This window comes from Periophthalmus magnuspinnatus, chromosome 7 (genome assembly GCF_009829125.3).
Source record: "Periophthalmus magnuspinnatus isolate fPerMag1 chromosome 7, fPerMag1.2.pri, whole genome shotgun sequence".
NCBI classification, from domain to species: Eukaryota; Metazoa; Chordata; class Actinopteri; order Gobiiformes; family Gobiidae; genus Periophthalmus; species Periophthalmus magnuspinnatus.
Window position 1 is genome coordinate 20657034 of NC_047132.1, and position 20935 is coordinate 20677968.

The following is a 20935-nucleotide window of genomic DNA, read 5'->3' on the forward strand; positions in this document are numbered from 1 at the left end:
GCTTTAGGAATAGTGATGTGACATTCGGGACCGAGTCAGCTTAAGGTGAAAAGTTGGATCCAGATCTTTTTTTTTTTTTTTTTTTTTTTTTTAAGAGCTGAATGTTTTTCTTTTTCTGCATTTAACACTGACTGACGCAAGAATCAGCACAGGAGCAGGGTAGGTGACACGAGTGAGATATTTGTGCACAAAAACATATTTGACATCATATTAACAGTCAGTTTTAAAATTATCATTATTGTAGCGCAAAGTTTTATTTAGATTATGCATAGGTTCAAAGTGTAAACACTCTCCGAGTCTCAGTTTGAACCATTTTAAACACATCTGAGCCTTGGTAATTTCTCTCTGTGATTTCCACATTGGCTTCTGTCATATAAATAAATAGTAAAAGACCCAGTCTTTTGAACGGCTCTTTGAAATGAACGGATCCAAAAGATTCAAATCCCATGAAAGAGCCAAAAGTCCCATCACTACTTAGGAGGGGTATTGCCTTAACAGTAGGCCCACTCAGATAATTGATTGCATTCATTCATGTTAACATTAAAGGGCCTGATTTGTCTGTTTTAGTTTGAACTTTTAACCCCACCCACTAAGTCCTTTCTGCCACTGTGATATTGCACCATGACACAGAGACAACTGTTTGGGATAGTGTCATGTAGTTGTTTCATTTGTAGTTCTCCAATCTCTACCTACGATCTACTTTCTTGTGAGCTATTTCTATTTGAAACCATATTTACATTATTCCTAATTTGAGCTGTGTTGTCTAACCTTGGCCATTAACCTGCAGTGGTGACGTGTGAGGAGTGCGCAGCTGTGATCTGGACTGGGTATGGGGCGCGGGCCCGTAATCAGATCCACGCTCACTGCTCCTCAGACAAATTAAACGTCAGGAGGAAGCAGTGAGCGCACCCAAACGCTGAGCCCATCATAAATTATTAATGTCTCCCCGTCACGGCTGCCCTAGCACCATCTAGTGCTCCTCTCCTCTTCCGTCCATCCCTCCATCCCAGCTCCTCCAACTGGAACCACAGCCCACACATCTGAACATTACCTTTTTACGGCCTGTCACAGTGCAATCATTCTTCCTCTATAGTTTTAATTACACACTGTCGTCTTGCATCTTAATCACGTTCTGCATTACACCGCTTCATCTTCTTTTCTTATCTTATAAATATGAGACACTTTTCACCAGTAGTTTGGTAATAACTAAAGTAATAAAATATCTTTTATAAATATCTGTATCATGCACTATTCCTCTTTTTTGAGCACCTTTTGGACACCTTATAGCTCTGATACATATAGTTTTAAACAACTTAAGTAGGGAAAAGAAGTAAGTCTAATTCAGTATATAAAATGCCTCACCTGCTGATAGAGAAGGCATAAGGATTTGGCCTCTGCTTGTGGACTAAGGAGTGGAGCAGTCTAAATGAGGTCAAAACAATCTGTATCTTAGGGAATTTGAATACCAAAATTGTTACAGTGAGTCTGGTGAAGGTGCAGCCTTTTGAAACACAGATGCACTTTCTAAATTACCTCCTTAAGATGTCACTAGGTAGAACAGAGTATTTTCAGTTTAACGTATGTAAATTAAAACACTATTTCAGATCCAGGCCTATTTTATTTTAACAAGGGGGCAAAAGTTGATTTAGCATTAAAAAGCCCTTAGTCCTTTTTGGAATAAATTTACTTTTTGAGTCATGCTTAAGACATGTTGTGTTGCTTGCTGTGTTTTCATTTCAGAGTACACGCTGACCAAAAAACTGTGCTATGTAACTTTTTTTTTAGTAAGGATACGCTACCTGGTCATTTCCATGGAGATGCTTTACCTGGAATGTTCCAAACTGCTTAATAATACATTGAAAATCATCCACTCTTACATTGAGCGGAGTCTCTTCTCCACAGATCTCACCTTGGTCTTGTGTCAACATCAAGTCACCTGTTTATATCTATGTTTAATGGAGCACAACAGTTCCCTCCACTTCGAAGTCCACTCCAGTTTCGGAAGTAAATGTTCTACTAATTTTTCCCCAAAAACTTTTCAAAAAATTGTAATATTGAGAGTTCAAAAGTATTGGGGTGGCTACCCAGCTACGTGGTAACTAATATCCATAATGCGGTTGTTTGAAGTTTTGTGTTTAAAACGCAAGATTCAGCTAAATATTTTAATAACTTTGCAGTTAATAAAATTTCAGAAATACATTTTACATAAAATTAGGTCCTGTGGTCTTGTAGTCATTAGTCACAGAGCTGATTTTCCCTGAGCAAGCTTTCACACTTTGAATATAATTTTTTTCAGAATGTCTATGGGAAAAATCAATGAAAAATTTACTTTTGGAACCAGGGTCTGAGCGCTCACTGTTGCGCTCCATGGCATACTGTGGAAGATTCCAGGCAATCCAGTATCACCAGGAAGACAAGCAGGTGGTGTGCCCTCCACCAAAACAATTTCTCAACCCTACACCTCTTCCCAACCATTCAACATACACAAAGCTCAAGGCTTCTTTGATTTCGCAGTGAATCTCCAATAGCACCTCTTTGCTGTGACTGAGAAAACATGAGCAAACTCACTGCTACGGGAGCTGTGCGGGACCATATTGATAGATGACCATGTGACAGACCAGAGCAGACTGAACAGCTGCTAAGCCCTGAAGTGTGTGTCCATTCTCTGTCTGTGCGGGCCAACTCAGACAGCTTCATAATAATGGACCCATTCACCAGATTTAGAGCCACAGCCTGATCCCGTCACAGAGAAGAATGCATTTAAGATTGGTCTTGTACCAAATGGACTCTCTCGGTTTTTATTTGAGCAGAAGCCTCCTCATTACAGACGATAAAATATAAGACAATCGCTTGAAGCTACTGCACTGGATGACGATCATTTTTCAGTGTATTGTAATGGGCCATAACAGCTTGTACGTCGTTCATTCTTTCTCATGCCAGTACCAGGGAAAATCCCAACCAGCCCCAATAAAAGCGGCTCAGATAATTATGATAATGAATGGAGCGTCCATTGTCACCTGGTAATGAGTTTGTCCCGAAGGTCACCGCAGTAATAGCTCATTAGCGGTAGAGGCTAAAGCGGCGCTGTGATGTGGTGCACAATGGTTGGTCAGTTGTGTTGTCTGGTGAAAAGATCCTGGACTGGCCTGTCTTCCACCAGCCAATAGTTGGTTTTATTACAGATATGAATTGTGGTGTAAGATGTTGACGTGTGCTGTTCACGCATCAACAAAGTGGCACAATCAACAAAGTGGCAGAATCAACAAAGTGGCAGAATAAGTAATAGCCTGTAAGATTCAACTGTAGCAATCACCTTCCACTTATGTTAAAGGTGCACTATGCAACTTTTCTAGTGGGGTGTCCACTATCTCCTTGTCTCCATGGAGATGTTATTCCTTTACCTGTAACGTTCCAGATTATTGCATTCGACTAAGCTATATTGCATTTATTTCATTACAGTTTTTATTGCTCAAAACTATCTTAAAAAATCATGCATTCTTACTGTGAGCAAGGTTGCCTCTCCACAGATTTGACCTGGTGGCGTCTCCATGGTGATGGATAAGTTTAGTGCCTCCACCAGAAGAAGTTACACAGCCAACATCAGCAGTAATAGAATGATTCAGACTTGGTAACTTCTAAATAAAGGATAGGCGATAGGGTATTAATTAATTCTTCAAACTATTTGTTCATCATGAATAAAGTCTTTGTTCATGATTTGTTAAGTCTAATTAAAATATAGTTATTATAATTACGTTTGTATGTTATTGTATTCAGTGGAGAGCTGGCTTCAAAATGAGCCACATGTGTTCAGAGATAGCATAGAAGGTGTCACTGCTGAAGAGAGATGACAGTGTTTATTTTCCGGCAAAAACCTAATTGAAACCCCTATAATCTATGACAAAAAGAAAAACAAACAACCAAACAAATAATATAATCTAACCTAGAATGCCTGAAAACACTGTGGCAATGATAGCAGACCAGTTAGACATTTATCCCACAAGATGTTCACGTAAATTTCACCTAAATCCCTGGGTGTGTCTTTCTCATGTTGCTGTGCGCTCTAAATTGATCATAGTGAATAAATGTAACATATATCTACATCCAGAATCTTCATTTCTCTATATCTTGACACAGACGCTGAACTTGCCTCTTTAGTTGTAAGCAACCAGATGAGACTAAGTTTCATCGTTTATATTTATTCTCAGAAAAAGAAATGTGAGTTCTTGAAAAAAAAAAGGTTACACTTCACGGTTGACTCACTATACCAGCTATTCGCACGTCTCTTGTACTTAAAGTCATTGACGTCACTAGGATACAATATCACATCTTTTTATAGGTAGGCTCCAACAGGCATAAACCTCCTCATTGTCATGCTGTAATGTGATTGGACATCATTCCTGGTGTGTGTACTTCCTGTTTACACGTATTCACATATGAGTTGCAGAATATGAGTGATCCAGCCCAAGTGAGCTCAGCCCGTTAGCCCAGTGCAGATAGATGTTCTGGGGTCAGCAGTGTTCCAGACTGCCTATGGGATGTCTTAATATAAATGAATTGGCACCCACAGGTCCCTGGCAGCTCCACACAACATATTTCGGCTGTAATGCAGTATTTTTCAGGCCAGATCCCATGTGACAAATTCATATTCATTTGAACAGAGTGCTTGTGGAAATGTATGGATCGTTTAGACTCCAAAGCACAGGTCATTTGGTGTGAACTCATTTGTTACATAGATCGAAGCCAGTGAAGAAGACACACTTGCAAAGAAATATGAAACTGTATACGCACATGCAGGCAGTCCATGACTTTGTAGGTCTAAATGTGTTGTGCATAACCGTTCCAAGAGCAGACTAACTATGCTCATTTAACTGGCATTACACTCAAAGTCATGTTTTTGATGCTGTAAAGTGGCTATAAACAGCTGTAGAATTGAATTGTACGGAGCCATTCTGCAGCTGAAACAGCGTGGTAGCGTAATGAGTGTGTCAGCCATTTTGGCTCTAGACGACATGGTTTCATCACTTAGTAGAGCAGGGCCTGATGAATATGACTGGAGTGAGAACAACCTCAGTCAAGAGAGAAATTATGATGTTTTCACGCATTGCTGATTTGCATGATGCGTTGGCTTCTTTATTTACAGACCAGACTTTCATGTTGAGATGTCCACCACAGTATATCAATAAGTATTATTTCTATTGAACTGGCATCATTTTCAGACTGCTGCAAAATATAAATCATTTTAGATTTTAGACATTTTAATTGTTATTACATTGCCCGTAATGTTCCATAGTATGGCATTAAACATATCTATCTCAATGGAGACGGGTAAGTAACTCCAGCAGGCCAAGTTACAGGTTAGCTCTATGAAGTGGTAAGCATGCTCACAGTGAAAATACATGTTATTTAGTAAAAAATACCAGTAATTGATTCAATGCAAGGTAAATGCCATACTGAGCAAGAGGTAACACAGTAATATCTTCATGGAGACAAGGTGGTGTTGGACCCTCCACCAGAAAAGTTAAATGGTGCATCTTTAAATTTCTTCACTTCAATTAATTTGCATTCCAGAAACGGTAAAAAGCTTTTTATTGGGTTTTTATTGAGTTTCATCATTATATAGTTTTATCAGTTACATTTAACATTCTTCCACTTCTCTTTCTGAACAATATAAAGCAATGAATAATATTTCTATGAAGTGAATTTGGTCTAAAAAGCCTTTTCATCACAAAGCCCTGGCCATGGTCCAACCTCATCAATGGCAAATGTATTTCTGAGTCAGGAACGCTCGGCTTTAATTTCACGCTGCTCGCATCTCCAAACTCCACGCTCCGAACTGGAAGGAGAGACAACAGGAGGAATATGAAGTGTCATTTTCTGCCAAAAGTCACCACAGCACACAAAATGAAAGCCCCTGCTCTCCAAACAAAGAAGGCAGAGAGGAAATATGGGATCTGGGTTTGTTGACTCAGAGGTTATGCAAATTGACAGGAGCCAATAGGAAATTAGTTTTGGAATAATGTGATTTCCGTTCTGTGTGGTGTTTGTCTATCACTTTGTGCAGATGATAGTCAACAGAACGGCTGGGATTTTATTTTTCTCATTTTGTGTCAGGCAGTGGAGTCTATGGAGTATATGAATGCAATAAAAAGTCTCTCAAATATTCTCACAGTCCAACCAATAACCAAAATAAACCAGTCCAATATTACTTTGTCCCCCTTTAAAGTGACGTGCATGTTTTGTAGTTTATTTGCTGAATTTGCTTTATAATAATCCTTAAATTATGTACTCACTGCCAAATAGTTATAGGGTGATGCATTTCTACAGTCACCCAAAAATGTATTCTTGTAAGGCATGCTCACTTTAGATTTGGCAATTTTTCTTCACCAACTGAGGCCACTAATATTAAGTAAGTATTTTTATGCTATGGCATTAATTTGTACTGCACTGATAAAAGGAAAGAACCTATACCAGATTTTTTCCACGTATTTAACCAAATTTGTCTTGCCCCTGTACAGATATATTGTATAAGCAGCTCTTGAAATCAAAATAAGCCTGCTGTGGAGTATTTGCATCTAATTATAAAGTGTTTTATTGTCCAGTAATCACAAAGTTTACTGTCAGCATTCTAATTGTAGTTCTCGTCTTTGATAAATGTGAAACGTGCTTATAAACTCATCACAGGGAGTAGTTATAATAGTTGGAATACATAATGTAAGTATGGATCACTGCAAATCATTTAAAAAGCAGCACCTTTAAGGTTTGACACACATGTATTATCAACATACTCTTTTCATTCTTCTTGTCTTTATAGTTCTTGTTTTGTGAGAATCCCCTGAAGTCTGGTGTGGTGTTGTGTTTTTCTGGGAAGGGTTGCTATGTACAGTATTTTTTTTATAGCTGCTGGGTCTCATCTCGTGGGTCTCACAAAGCATGAAGTCATCATTTACCTTGGCTCCTCTATATGTCACCTGGCACAAGTGGGACCAGTGAAGATGGTATGGACGAAGCAACACAGGCCGCCACTGAGGCGTGCAGGGATATGAACTCGGGGGGATGGAGACACGGGCAGGCTGTGTCACAGAATATTTGGGACCAGCAGGTATACCTCTTGCTTGGCTTACTTCATATCTCTCTGGTTGGACACAATTTATTCAACTGAAACTGCACAAATCAAACTTTTGCCTGTTTCCACTGGTGCGCCCCAGGGGTCTGTCCTTGGGCCTCACCTCTTTATCATATAACCTCCCATTTGGCATGCACAATATTGACTGTCCTTGCAGCGAGGATGACATTTAACTATTCATCTCTACAATCCCCTCTTCATCACTTTCACCAACACTTCCATCGCTTTTTCATACCCTCCTCCACTCTTTTCATATCATATAGTTTATACAATTCCAGTAACAACTTCCATTGCCACATAACATCACCCATTCTTCCCATACCACTATTTTAGTAACATAACCAATTTCTGCCCCTACCTCCACCTGCACTGCTGCCATACTTGCCCACATCTTGTCACATCTTTGATTGATTAGGGCAACTCCCTCCCTTTGTTCATAACCGTCTAAAAACAATGACACCATAAAATCTGTCACCAGGTTAAAAAGACTGTCTCTTTCTTGTCTTTGATCCTACATTCTGCTACAAGGTATGAGAGGCGACATTTCCATCATCTATCACTTTTTGTTTTGTTTTGTAATGATCAGACAACTTTCAAATCACCAAACATAGCGTTCTACATGTTGTTTTTGTATGTTCATGTGTGTTTTCTGAAATATACAGTTGGTGAAATGGACACAAAGCCTAGACCACCAGACTGGTTTTGTACTGTGTGGACATGAGGATGATGGATGAGTTTATGAAACAATCCCAGCGCGAAAACACATGCGCTACATACACAAGTGAGAATGCTTTCACAGCTCACATTACAGTGTGTGTTTACCAATGTCAGTGCTGTGTTTTCTGCTCTTAATCTCATTCAGTATGTCTCCAGTCCTCCTGAGGCATGAGAGAACAGAATTTACTTATTACTGATACTTTGCAGTGACATCATGCTGGGGGGTGTTCTGCGTTTATGCCTATGGTGGGATGTTCAGGAGATTCTATGGTGACACAGTGCACACATTAGCAAACACAGCCAAAAAAGTTAGATCTCAAAAAAGATCTCAAAATTCAAGAAAGGTGAGAGTGACTAACTGAAAAAGTTTTATGCATGTTAGTAATTGTAGATTACACCTTAATAGGCCTTAATAAAGCAAAGACTTAATTCATGATGAACAAATTAATAGTTTATTAAAGGTATACTATGCAATGTTTCTGGTGAGGGGTCTGCCACCATTGCAATGTTATTTACCTGGAATGTTCACTGGTACGGCATTAAAACATATTGTATCTATTTTGCATTCAACTAAGACGGTTTATTGCTAAAAATATCTAAACCACAAGCATTCTTACTTGGAGCGATACTGGTTCTGCACAGATCTGACCTATAACTTTGCTTGGTGGTGTTAGCTGCTTGTCTCCACAGAAATAGATAAATTTAATCAATGACATACAGTGAAACATACAAACAAAGTAAGAACATTTCCACAGAAACAAAACGGTGATGTACCCTCTACTAGAAATATTACATAGTGCACCTTTAAAATGATTCAGTCTTAATAACTACTTACATTTAGGAAGTTAATGTTATGAGTTAGTTGTTAGGGTATTAGTAAAGGCTTAGTAACTACTAAGAGGTTAGGAGTTAGTTGGAGTATTAGCTAACCAATTACTAAGCCTGAATCATTCTTAATAAACTATTTGTTCATTATGAATTAAGTCTTTGTTCATGCTTTATTAAGGCTAATTAGGTGCATTTATTATAAAGTGATAAGGGAACTGAAATGTGATATGTATAACATTGAAGAAAAAAAGTGCTGTTCTTAGTGTGCTTCTTCCTGGATTCTTCTTATTTGAGACTTGCAAATGTTCCTTCCTACATACTGCTTTTAAACTTGCATATAAATTAAGTTATTTTACTGCAAAGAGAACATGTGTGCGGCTAAAGCAATATGGGCCTGTCAGTCTTGTGTGTACTGCGTAAACACATTTGCATAGCTTTGATTACCAAATGAACACTTTGGCATGTAATGACAAAAATTTACAATGGCTCTAGTACCAGGATCATAATTGTGTTGAGTCTGGTGAGCACTTCCTGGTTTGGCAAAGTGCAACTCACTACAGCATGGAGTCGTGATCTACAAGCCTGTTTATAGACTTGGCAAAAAAGCTATAATGGTTCCGTCTTTAAAAGAAAACAACATTAAGCAGGTCAATTTTTTTTCCAACAGACTCTAGAAATGTAGTAGGTTTTGCTTATGTTACACTATATACAACAGAAATAATAAAATATCTTCACCTCAATCATATTTGTGTATAAATCAGACTGCAAACAAATCAAATAACTTTTTACACCGTTTGTGCTGTGTTATGTTTTGTGGATACCTGTAAAAATGAGGTACCTGAGCGTTATTTTTTTCAACATGCCTCACAACGCTTCACTAGTTAAGTTTATTAGGTCCAGACTGAAGTTAATACCATAAACACATGTGTCAGCTCTCTTAATGAGGCTCTCAGAGGAGCAGAGGAGTGAGCGCTCCTCTCATCAGATCACTGCCTCAGGAGACAGTACTTCAAAAGGCCAGTCAACAAACACACTGCACGTTTCTGAGCATGTGCGGTGACCATGGCAACTGCTGCGTAGGCTCTGTGTGCGCACATTGTACAGGTCATAACTGAGCTAGGACCCTATATTAATTGAGTTACCCTTTTCTCAATATATATGTTAATATTTATGGGATATTAATTACTATTATTACACTGGGTTACAAAAAAAAAACATATTTGAAAGTTGTCTGTGTTTTTTCAACTGAATTTGGACCATTTAGCACCTCTGAATCCAAAAATGATATCCATTTTTCTCAGTCAGGTCAGGTTTTTATGCTAATTTGATTTTGAAAAATCCAATCTTCTGACTAAATTGATTACAATTTTGTGACATTATCAGTTGATTTTCTTTAATATTTCTCATCCAAAAAATGTTTTAGGAGATAAAAAATAGTTTTCTAACAGAATGTATTAATTAAATGTTACGTTATGTTAATTGATAAAGGTAAGTACATGTAAATTGGAACGTTACGTTATCAATGTGCAAAATTCAGGACATGAACTTCTGTTTTTATGAACCCCTTGAATGCTCAGCAGCATGGATGTCTCTCTTCAGAGTCCAACAGTAATCAGCCATCATGACTGCATCCCAGCGTCCCTGATACCTGGTCTCCATCTCTTTTATGTCCTGATGGAATCTCTCCACCTGCTCATCACTCAGTGATCCCAGATTCTCAGGAAACCTGAACATTTAGCTCCTTTTGGGAAAAAGGATGTGGAGCATCATCATTAAAACCACACTGGAGGAATCTTTGTCACTGATGTCAGAAACTTCTACAAAGACAGGTACTGGAATTTCATCACAGGGAGCTACAGGACGACGTGCTGATTCACGGTCAGGATACTTGAGGCTGCTTCGGTTCTTTCTGTTGATCCCAGTCACATCAATAGCCCAGAAGAAGCTATTGATGTCGCTCCCTCCAAACCATGGGAATTCCAAACTTCAGACAACTCTTCTTGCCTTTAGTCCACTGACGCAGATACTCGGTGAATGACTTGCATGCCATGTGTGGCGCCCAAGCTTCATCTTGGTCACCAAGTTTAATACCAAAATAAGCATGGTAAGCACGCTTTATGAAACTTGTGACTTGATTCATGTTAGGAACATTGGTGTATTCACCACAGATGTAGCAGAATATGTCAGGCTTATTTTTGCAAGATCTTCTAGTCGAAGCCATTTCATTCACTTGTAATATAAAAAAAAAAACAATTAGTCATAAGTTGGCACATGCAAAATCTTCAGAATTTGTTTATAGCGAGAAATATAACAGAATTTTGCATCATATGATGTGAAAATACTCATACATGTAAACAAAATCGTCCAAAAACAAATATGTAGCTTAGTTCAGAACGTTGACCTGATTGAGCAAAACCAATGTGATTTTTGGATTCAGCACATCAAAATGATCCTAAATCAGCTAAAAAATCTTAGACAATAAATTTAGTGTTGACCAGTGTTATTATTATTAAGTCCCCTTAGTGCTATCACATTATAATCAGCATGCATTTTGTTAATAAAACTACTGTACATTGCAGGTTTGTGAAGTTGTAGGGTATTCTTTTGTATCATGCTTTTGTATATTTATGGAAAATTGCTGTGTGGGAGCATGAATGACATAGGGTTGTGGGCTGAACAATGGACAGAATCTTACAACTGACCATAAGAAGGGTTCAAATAGGGCCTGTGAGAGATCACTAGATTACCCAAATATTCATGGAGGCATGTTTTTGACAGTATTATAACATGGTAGAAAGATAAAAAAAAAAAAAAAAAAAACAATAATAAATAAATAAATAATAAATAAATAAATAAAAAGTTACCAAAAAAGTTAATATAAATGGGTGGAACATAACCATAATGTACAGAGGTTTGATTTTGTGCATTATTACTGGACCTGCACATAACACATCTGTAACCAGTAACTTGCCAATGGCCATTCTGAATTTGGAAAAAGTTTAATCTCCTATATGTTTCCACTTATAATGACATTTTACTAGCAATATTGTAAGTTCCTAATACTTGTGCTGCTTTAAATCTTTTGGCTTTGGTTAGAATTCACCCCCACAAACCTTGTTCTCCATCAAGAGCAGTGAGCTGACAGTCAGGTTATGGGAACACAAAAAAAAAAACAAAACAAAAAAAAAAAAACGCAGAGAAACTGACAAGCAGGTTGAGAGAAAGTGAGATTGCCACCTTCAATTGTGGGTGCAGATAAAGGCTCCATCTTACTTGTGTCCCTGATGAGCTCCCGTAGAGGTGGCCAAGCACAATTACTGCACATCCACTTAACGACTGACACCTCCCTAAATGTGATAAATTACACCAGCGGGCCTGCAATAACACTCTAAACTTTTCTTTGATGAATTTGGGCCCTGTTTAGTTGCAAAAGTTTGCGAGTTAATGAGCGAAGTCCCAAGACCCAGGCTTTTAATTGGATCACTTCATTGTGATAGTTTGTTTGTTTTTTCAGAGAGCAGGAATCTATCTAGCTTAGTCTTCATTGAGCAGCGAAGGACACGGACATGGTAGGGAACATTAAGGTAAGGTGTTTTTTTTTTGTTTTTTTTTGCTGCAATTATTTTGAAGATGGGTCAATATGCACATGACAGTTGCAATGCAAAAATGCAAATTATGATGGTTGTATTCTGGCACTTAAAAGTACTGTACTTGATTTTTGCTGTCTTAAAAATGTAAGCCAGAACAAATTCATTTTACACGGTTTGCAGTTGTCCAAAGTTATTTCCTTATGTATTACCTTATGTATTCTGAGTATCCTAATTGTTCACTATAAAGAGCGCTTTTTACATGATTTTCAGAGGCAAGAGAGGATTAATAGCATGCTAGCTGTACATTTCCTGATTATCAGACAATAAAACACTTTATAGTGAGATGCGGACAAGACACAGTGATCTTATTTTCACCTCAACATATGACAATATACATACAATATACAATATATTTGTATTCCTCAAATCCATGGAAAAATAGGTACAGGCTCTTAAACCATGATGCTATAGCTAGCAGTGACTCACACAGCAGAGGCAGGGTTAAAAGACAAAACAAACAATTTTCCCTCCTGTTAAATATCAATGTGGCTATTTAAAAAGTTGCTGCTCAACTTTTTAAATTTTTCATGTTTCCTGTCACTTGAATTGTTTGTATTATAAGTGATATGTCTCTGAATAAAAATAACTTAATTTGCACCAAACTTGGAGGTGATGTGATGATGGAGTAACAGATTTCTAATACAGCTCAAAACTATCTGTTTTAGTTGTTTTGCTGCAGAAATCCACAACATAACTGATGCTCGTACATGTGTAAGGCATGTTAGCCATCACTTCAGATCCTCAGGACACATCTCAACAATCCCCAGAGCCTTGCCACTGAGGAGCTTGCCAACCATCTCAGTGACTTCAGCCAGGGTGATGGATAAGTCTGCCTCTGAGTCCTCAGTTTCCGCTTCCTCCTCAGAAACGTGACGATGGGAATTGAAGAGATCCTCAAAGTATTACTCTCACCGTCAGACAACGTCCCCAGTTGAGTTCAGCAGCTCTCCACCCAGTGCTGGTGAAGCAATGCTTTTTGCATTCTTTGCAACCACATGAGCTGTGGCATGCTTGGCTCGGTGATACAAGTCAACTGCCTCAGGAGTCACCCAAGCCAACAATGCTTGATAGGACACCCTCTACAACCTGACGGCATTCCTTACTTCCAGTGTCTGCCACTGTGTTTGGAAGTTGACACCGTGACAAGCAGCACAGACCTTACAATTACTGCTACAAGTCACCGCATTGACAATATTGACAACACGGTCCACTCGGACCCTGTGTCCCCATGGGAGAAGCTCTTCCGAAGGTGTGAATTGAAGACCCTGCTGACAGAGGCTTCCACCAGATGCTCCAAATAGACCCTCTTGGTCTGCCAGTCTCCAGATCCAACTCACTACCAGGTGGTGATAGCTTGACAGCTCTGCAGTGTCCAAGACACATGACACGACAGATGATGACACAACAACAAAGTCGATAATTGACCTCTGGCATAGGGTGTTCTGGTGCCATGTACACTGATGGATACCCTTGAGCTCAAACATGGTTCGACAAACCGTGACTAGAACACGGGTCTAGAATCATGACTTCCCTATCATCCCTCTCTAGGTGTCACTGACATTGCCTACATGGGCACTGAAGTGTGCTAGTAGAAAAACACACTCCCCAAAGACTATTCTGCACTGCTGTTTGGGCCATAGGCCGACACAACAGTGAGAGACTGTCCCCAGCTCGAAGGCACAGGGATCCCCCACTGGGATGAACTCCTATGTGCAACACCAGAGAAGTGGAGAGTCCAACCCCTCTCGAGGAGTTGGGTTCCAAAGCCCAAGTTGTGCGTGGAGGTGAGGCCAACTATATCTTGTCACTAACGCTCAACCTCCTGCACAAGCTCAGGCTCACCTTGCTGGGGTTTCACAGCAAGCCCCAGCAAGGCCTTAAACACTTGACATTACGCTTGTCATAAGAGGCTTCTGAACTGCACTTAGTCTAACCTGTTCGCCCAATCCTGTTCTGCATGGGTGACCCTATCTTGGGTATGAAGCCCTGACAACATAGCTCCCAAGATCATTTAGGCACTCCAACCCCTCCACCACGTTAAGGTAGCAGTTCAAGGAGGGAGTATTGAGGGTCTTCTTTTGAAAAACTGTCAGCGTAAAATATCACTTTACGCTGACTTTGTCATAATATTTCTAAGTCTATTCCAGAATGAATACTTTTAATTACACAATATGGTTACTTCTGAGGTTATACTTTTATTTATTTTTTTTTTTTTTTTGAAAAGTGAAGCCATGCCTCTTTCTAGTTTACACAGAGATGACTCAAATATGGGCTTGTGGGCTTGTGGCTCCATCGTTGTCACTCTACCTTTGGTCTGCCCAGTTTCAATTTTTTTTGGAATGTTTTAGGAGTGCTGAATCTACTTCTTTATAAGGGTATCCCATTGTGGAACTTACACTTCCCCTGAGAAATCCTCGGCACTTATAAAGGATAATTTGCTGTTAATAACCATGCTAACTATCTGACGTGAGGTTAGATCCTTAGAAAGATATAATACTATTTTTTTTTTTTTTTTTACATCTACCTGGTCTCAGTGTGTGTCTTGCAGAGTGGTATCAAAACTGTTAGTGACTTGGTTGATGGGAATGCAGTTCTGTCTTTTGAGCAGGTGAAAGACAAATATGACATTGGTAATAGAGATTATTCTTTTTTTTTAATAGGTGCAAGCTAAACATTTCATTGTTTGTAAATTAAAGTAATGTGAGGAAACTCTGATATTGAAAACCACAAAACAAAATTCTTTTTCTGAAAAGGTTTACAGTGTTCTGTGCAGTCTTAACACTGACAACTCTGATAGAGTCAAAAGGCTGTGGGAAATAGACTTGGGGCCTGTAACGGCAGAGTCCTGGAGTGAACTGTGTAACTGACCTTTTAAAGCCCTGGCATCTAATTCCATTTGGGAGACACCGTTTAAAATTCTGCATAGGCTTTTCATAACCCCTTTTTGTATTGTCTGTGGAGCTGTCTGGTTATTCTGCAGGTTCGGGCATCGATTATTGATAAACTTTGTATATATTTAAGTGCCAATGGAAATTAGGTGCAAGAACATGCCTGCGTCTTAATGATGAACTGCCTGTATAATTTTCAAAGAAGGACTTGCTGCACATAGTACTCCACTGTGCTCAAAAGTGCATAAAGGTGCAGTGGATATCTGATGAGGCACCCTCCCTGCATCAGTGGCTACAAACTGTTATCAGAGTTATTCCAATGAAGGCCTTCTCCACTTAGATGAAGGACAAACCTGATAATTTCTACCAAACTTTGGACCCCTTTTTGGACTATCTGGACACTTCCTCAGCAAAAAAGGATGCGATTTGACTTATTGTCATTGGCTTGGAAAAAAGATTTTAATGCCTGATGTTCTGCTTTCCAAAAATATTCAGTAAAAACTATTTGAAAAAAGAAAAAAAAAAGGAGAAAGAAATAGGCAAAAGATTGTACACCAAAAAAATTCTAACCTAAAATGTGTTCTTTGTCGAGCTACAGCAGGTATTCTCATGGCAGAAGAGAGAGAGAGAGAGAGAGAGAGAGAGAGAGAAGAGAGGGAGAGAGAGAGAGAGAGAGAAGAGAGGGAGAGAGAGAGAGAGGGAGGGACAGAGAGAGAAGAGAGAGAGAGGGAGGGACAGAGAGAGAAGAGAGAGGGAGGGACAGAGAGAGAAGAGAGAGGGAGGGACAGAGAGAGAAGAGAGAGAGGGTGAAGAGAGGGAGAGAGAGAGAAGAGAGAGAGAAGAGAGAGAGATGGTGAAGAGAGGGAGGGAGAGAGAGAGAAGAGAGAGAGAGAAGAGAGGGAGAGAGAGGGAAGAGAGAGAGAAGAGAGGGAGAGAGAGAGAGAGGAGAGAGAAGAGGGAGAGAGAGAGAGGAGAGAGGGAGAAGAGGGAGAGAGAGAGGAGAGAGAGAGAGAAAGTGTTTATTCATGTAATCCATGGGTTTCATTGACTAAAATTTGAACTGTTTCCATAGAACTTTTGCCTTCAAATAGCTGTGAATGACAGGTAGATCAGCCGATCAGAGACATGCTTGGTCTGTCCGTATCAAAATAAATATACAAATATGGCTCCTGACGAGGAAAATATTACAAGGGACTGAAAAAACATAGCAGATTTCTGCAGAATCAACAAGCGAAGCATTAAAACCAAAATTGTCTAAATAAAAAGTTAAAAATGTTAGATGAGCATTGAGCTACTTTGTTTTGCATGTTTCACTGAAATAAACAAATTGATTGTGCCGTTCTGTCTGAGTTTGGTTTGGCACGGCGGATGGCGTCAGAACCAGACTGATACACAGAGAAATATCATTCTGGATTTGCCAGGCAAATATGACCATTCTATTGTCTAAATAAAGAGTGTTTTTTATTATCACTGTATTGAGTATTGAGTCTTTTCCTTAGTATCAAAATCAAGTTTGAAATTTAAATATTGTACAACACTACCTAGTACTGAATACTTTGCTGGTCCAAATCAAAATTACTCCCATGTGTCCAGTAAGCTATCGTTAATGTCTAACAGAAATCTGACTGGTTTAATGTTGCTTAGGTCAAATGTTTTCTGGTAGCGTTTCTCTTTACCTTGCGGTGTGTTTAGTGAAATAGCAACTGACAGTTTAAGGCAAAGTACCCCATCTTTTGGGTGGTGGAGACTCCTCAGGGTGTTGCCTATGAAAGGTAGCTGATACCCATGGGTGACATTTTGGGGACTTCAGCCAAATTGGAAGATGTCATAATTTGTCCCGAACTGTTTTGCTACACCAACAGTGCTGGATTTTCATCATTCTGAAACCCATGGATAAGTTTGTGTTTTGAAGCTTGTTTTCTACATGTGGCAGTGTACTGTAAAAACTCATTTGACAAGCAGACAAAGGTCACCAGTTAACCACTTAAATGATCTTGAAATAGATTTTTGTTACTTTTTAAATTATCTATGCATGTTGACCATAATGTTTTGCTCATTGCTGTTGAGTTAATTATTTTCTTTCTATTTGTTAATTTCCTATCTTCGCAGGAGAATGATATCTTCACACTTGTGCTGAGGAGCCATGGTTTGTTGTGTGGTGACAGCGTGTTGCCAGCTGCACTGTTTGTGATCAGACATGGAGCCAGGGAACTGTCTTTGGCCGCCCAGACACAGGCTTGGAACAGCACAAAGGAGACTGTCGCTCTATTAGAGCTGTACAATACTCCAGCAGAAATCTTTGTTTTTCAAAATATAACAAGCAAATATCTTCTGCAAAATGTTATAATATGTGCAGAACCTGTAGAGTAAGGCTGCTTCAGCAATGTCACAGTTGGGAAAAATATGACATTAAGCCATTACTGAGATAACTTTAAATCTGTGTATTAGTGCAGTTTTATAGGAGCATGTACGGCACATAACATGTTCTTGCTGCTTTTAACTCAAGACAAAAACATATAAAATGATGATCAAACAGATATGCTTCTCAAGACATGGTTCCTCCAAAGTGTTTACCATATGCATTGATTTTCTTCCATGATTCACTCTGTGTCACTTCTGGAGCTGGTATGCAGCTGCAGTGGGATTGACAGAAACATGGCTGCCATTTATTAATGGACTCTGAAAAACATCAGTCAACCATTCACACATCACAATCACATAGACAAGGTGGATGAACTTTCTTGCTGAAGGACACAACGACAATTTAGTCTGGCAAGAGTGGAATTCAAACTGTTGGTTATGAGCCACCAGCGCCTCGCACAGTTTTTGTAGCAGTACAGCATTAGTGGTAAAGTGCATTGGAATAAATGATATTGTGGTTGCTTGGCAACAGTGTATAGAGTGGTGATAGCTGGGGTAATGCTAGCTGGCGTCCTCTTCAGTGATTTAATCAGCTTGCCCGGCCAGCCATAAATCATCATCAGGCTGAGTTCCACAGGCCTAAAGGGAGAGCAGGTCCACAGCACTGAGAAGCAAGAAAACAGAGCTCTAACACTTAACCTTTTCCACACTTAACATGGATGTTTACTTTGTTTAGACTGTAGTGGCTGAGAATACAACAAACCCAGGGACCAAAAGGAAAAAAAAAAGTTTACTTGGAATAATCAAATCTAGTTCTTAACTTTATGACTGAGAGAACAATTTATATGAGCATTTTGAAGAGAATAAGAAAGACACAATTCCGACAAGATGTGTAGCTATAAGGTCGACATTCGCTTCTTCGCTGCTTGGAGCTTCATAAAGTTTTGCAGTCATCCTGATAAAATATTGATAACAGTTTCACCAACATCCCCCAACTCTTGGCAGTGCCCAGCTGTTATTGATTGCTTTTATTGCTTTTCTGTGTACAATGATAGGACAAAATTGGTGGATTGGGTCTAGAGTGAAGTGAATTCCCATGGCTGGTAGTTGAAGTAGTGCCCTCTAAGACTTCTTAAAGCCCAGGACAGATGGTTGGATGTTTTGCAGACTTATCGCAAGGCCCAGCTGTGGAGCCAGACGCCAGCATTGGTCTCTTTCTGTCTGCCTGACCAAAAGAGGAGCGCAGAGGTTCAAAATGAGATTTAACATCGATCATTTCCTCGATGTGAATGGGACCCAGTGTCAGAGGCTGGCAAGGGCAATCCCTCAACGTGGCGCTCATCTGACCCGGATCAACACCAAATCTGTCTGATGGCCGTGGAGGAGAGGGAAAAGGATGAGTTAAGGTGAAAACATGATACCTTTTTGGGTCAAAATAACTGTGTATACTCTTTTGTTATAATTTCATTTTAGACTGGGGAAATGTGTAAAAAAGGCCTAATCTATGAAAAGAAGTTAAACCTATATGCTGAATTTTAAGATATACTGATCTTCCTCTCCAAGTTTGATAATAATAATGCCTACTTCACTGTATTCACTGTACACTTTACTGTCGATTTTTCATGCCTGAGTCACTTAGAGCTGAAAAACCATCATTTATAAACATGTTTGTAAAAGAAGATAAACAAAGGTTGGCAGTATAAGGATGTGAGAAATGTAACTTGTCATGTCCAAGTTCTTGGTCCATAAATCTGACTCCTAGTCCTCTAGAAATCAAGTCAAAAGTAACTGCCCTTTGTCTCAAGTCTTTGGTCATTGTGTTCCAAGTCTGAACTCAAGTACTGTCTCTGACTGTAGTCACTATTCATTCACTGGGCAGTCTGCAACATCTGCCCCTCCAACCATCACCAATCACACCCAAACCCCACTTTATAGTAAAAAAAAAATATATATATATTATTATTATTATTATTATTATTATTATTATTATTATTATTATTATTATTATTATTATTATTATTATTATCATCATCATCATCATCATCATCATCATGCCTTGCACTTGTAATGCTCTTTGGTTGGTTGAAGTCTCTTAAAGTTCCACACAAGGAAAGGTTGGTTATAGTGTCTTGCCTAAGGGCACAACAACAGAACATTGATCTTCCAACCTTTGGTGGACGAGTGCTATAACCACTGAGCCTCTGTCTATACAGATGTCCTTCGTTTGTACAATTGTGATCTCCACTGTTGGCACATATTTTCACTCATCCACACACTGACGCTAAACCCTTACCCCGCTTTTGCTAGACTGACATGTCAAAATCTTTGAAACTTTGAAAATCTTCTACATCAACCTGTCCAGCCTAAGGAATTCTGATGCAAAAAAAAGAACTACTTAACCTAATTTTATCTATAAACCTTTTTATGTATAAATGTATGCTTTTGAGATTTCCTATAATAGAATAGCTGTTTCCCTTTGATATATCTTGGCCATTTCACCTCTTATCTCACATTTCTCCAATGACCCTTCTGCGATGCCCATCAATCCTTAACTGTTGAGGGACACACTCATTTCACAGGTCAATTAATTTTAATCAGAGTGTGTCAATTTAATCTGGGTTCAAACCACTCGACGGACACTGTGTGAAAATCTCATTAACCTTCCCATTTCCAATCTGCTCACTTCATCAGTGGGCCAGAGAGCGCACACATTTCTCCACGATCAACGCTTTTTTCTGTACGTAAACAAATCTTAAATCTGGAAAATGTCACCCAGAATTAAAGATGTCCCCGAAGAGAAAAGCCAACATCTCCTCTCATGCTGTCTGAGGCTTTTTTAACAGCTGCCCTACACATCTGGCAAGTAAATTACTATAAATAAGGTATTATGGTTATGATTGAAAATGTGTCCAAGAGGGAAAGGAAATGAATAAAGCTGTTAGTGTAATAATAAAAAACATTTTGGTACTTTTTTTTATAACTACACTTTAATTAGACTTCATAAAGCATGAACAATGACTATATTAGTAATAAGCAAGTACTAAGAATGATTCAGGCTTAGTAACTACTTAAACAAGAGGTAAATTGACTTTTTGGAGCTTTCTACTGTGTTATAATGTTGTTATAACATTATGTTATGATGCCTGAAGAGGTTTTATATGTCATCCACACATGTTTCAGTAATGTAGCAATCTCTGCCAGGCCCTATTCTGCAATTTTCCATAAATATAAAAAAGCTACAAATACAATACAAAACAATACATTATAACTTCACAAACCTGATGCAATGTGGAATAGTTTCATCAGAGAAGTGCACGGTGATTGTAATGTAACGTTGCGCGGAAAGCAAATAAAAGTAAAATTTATAA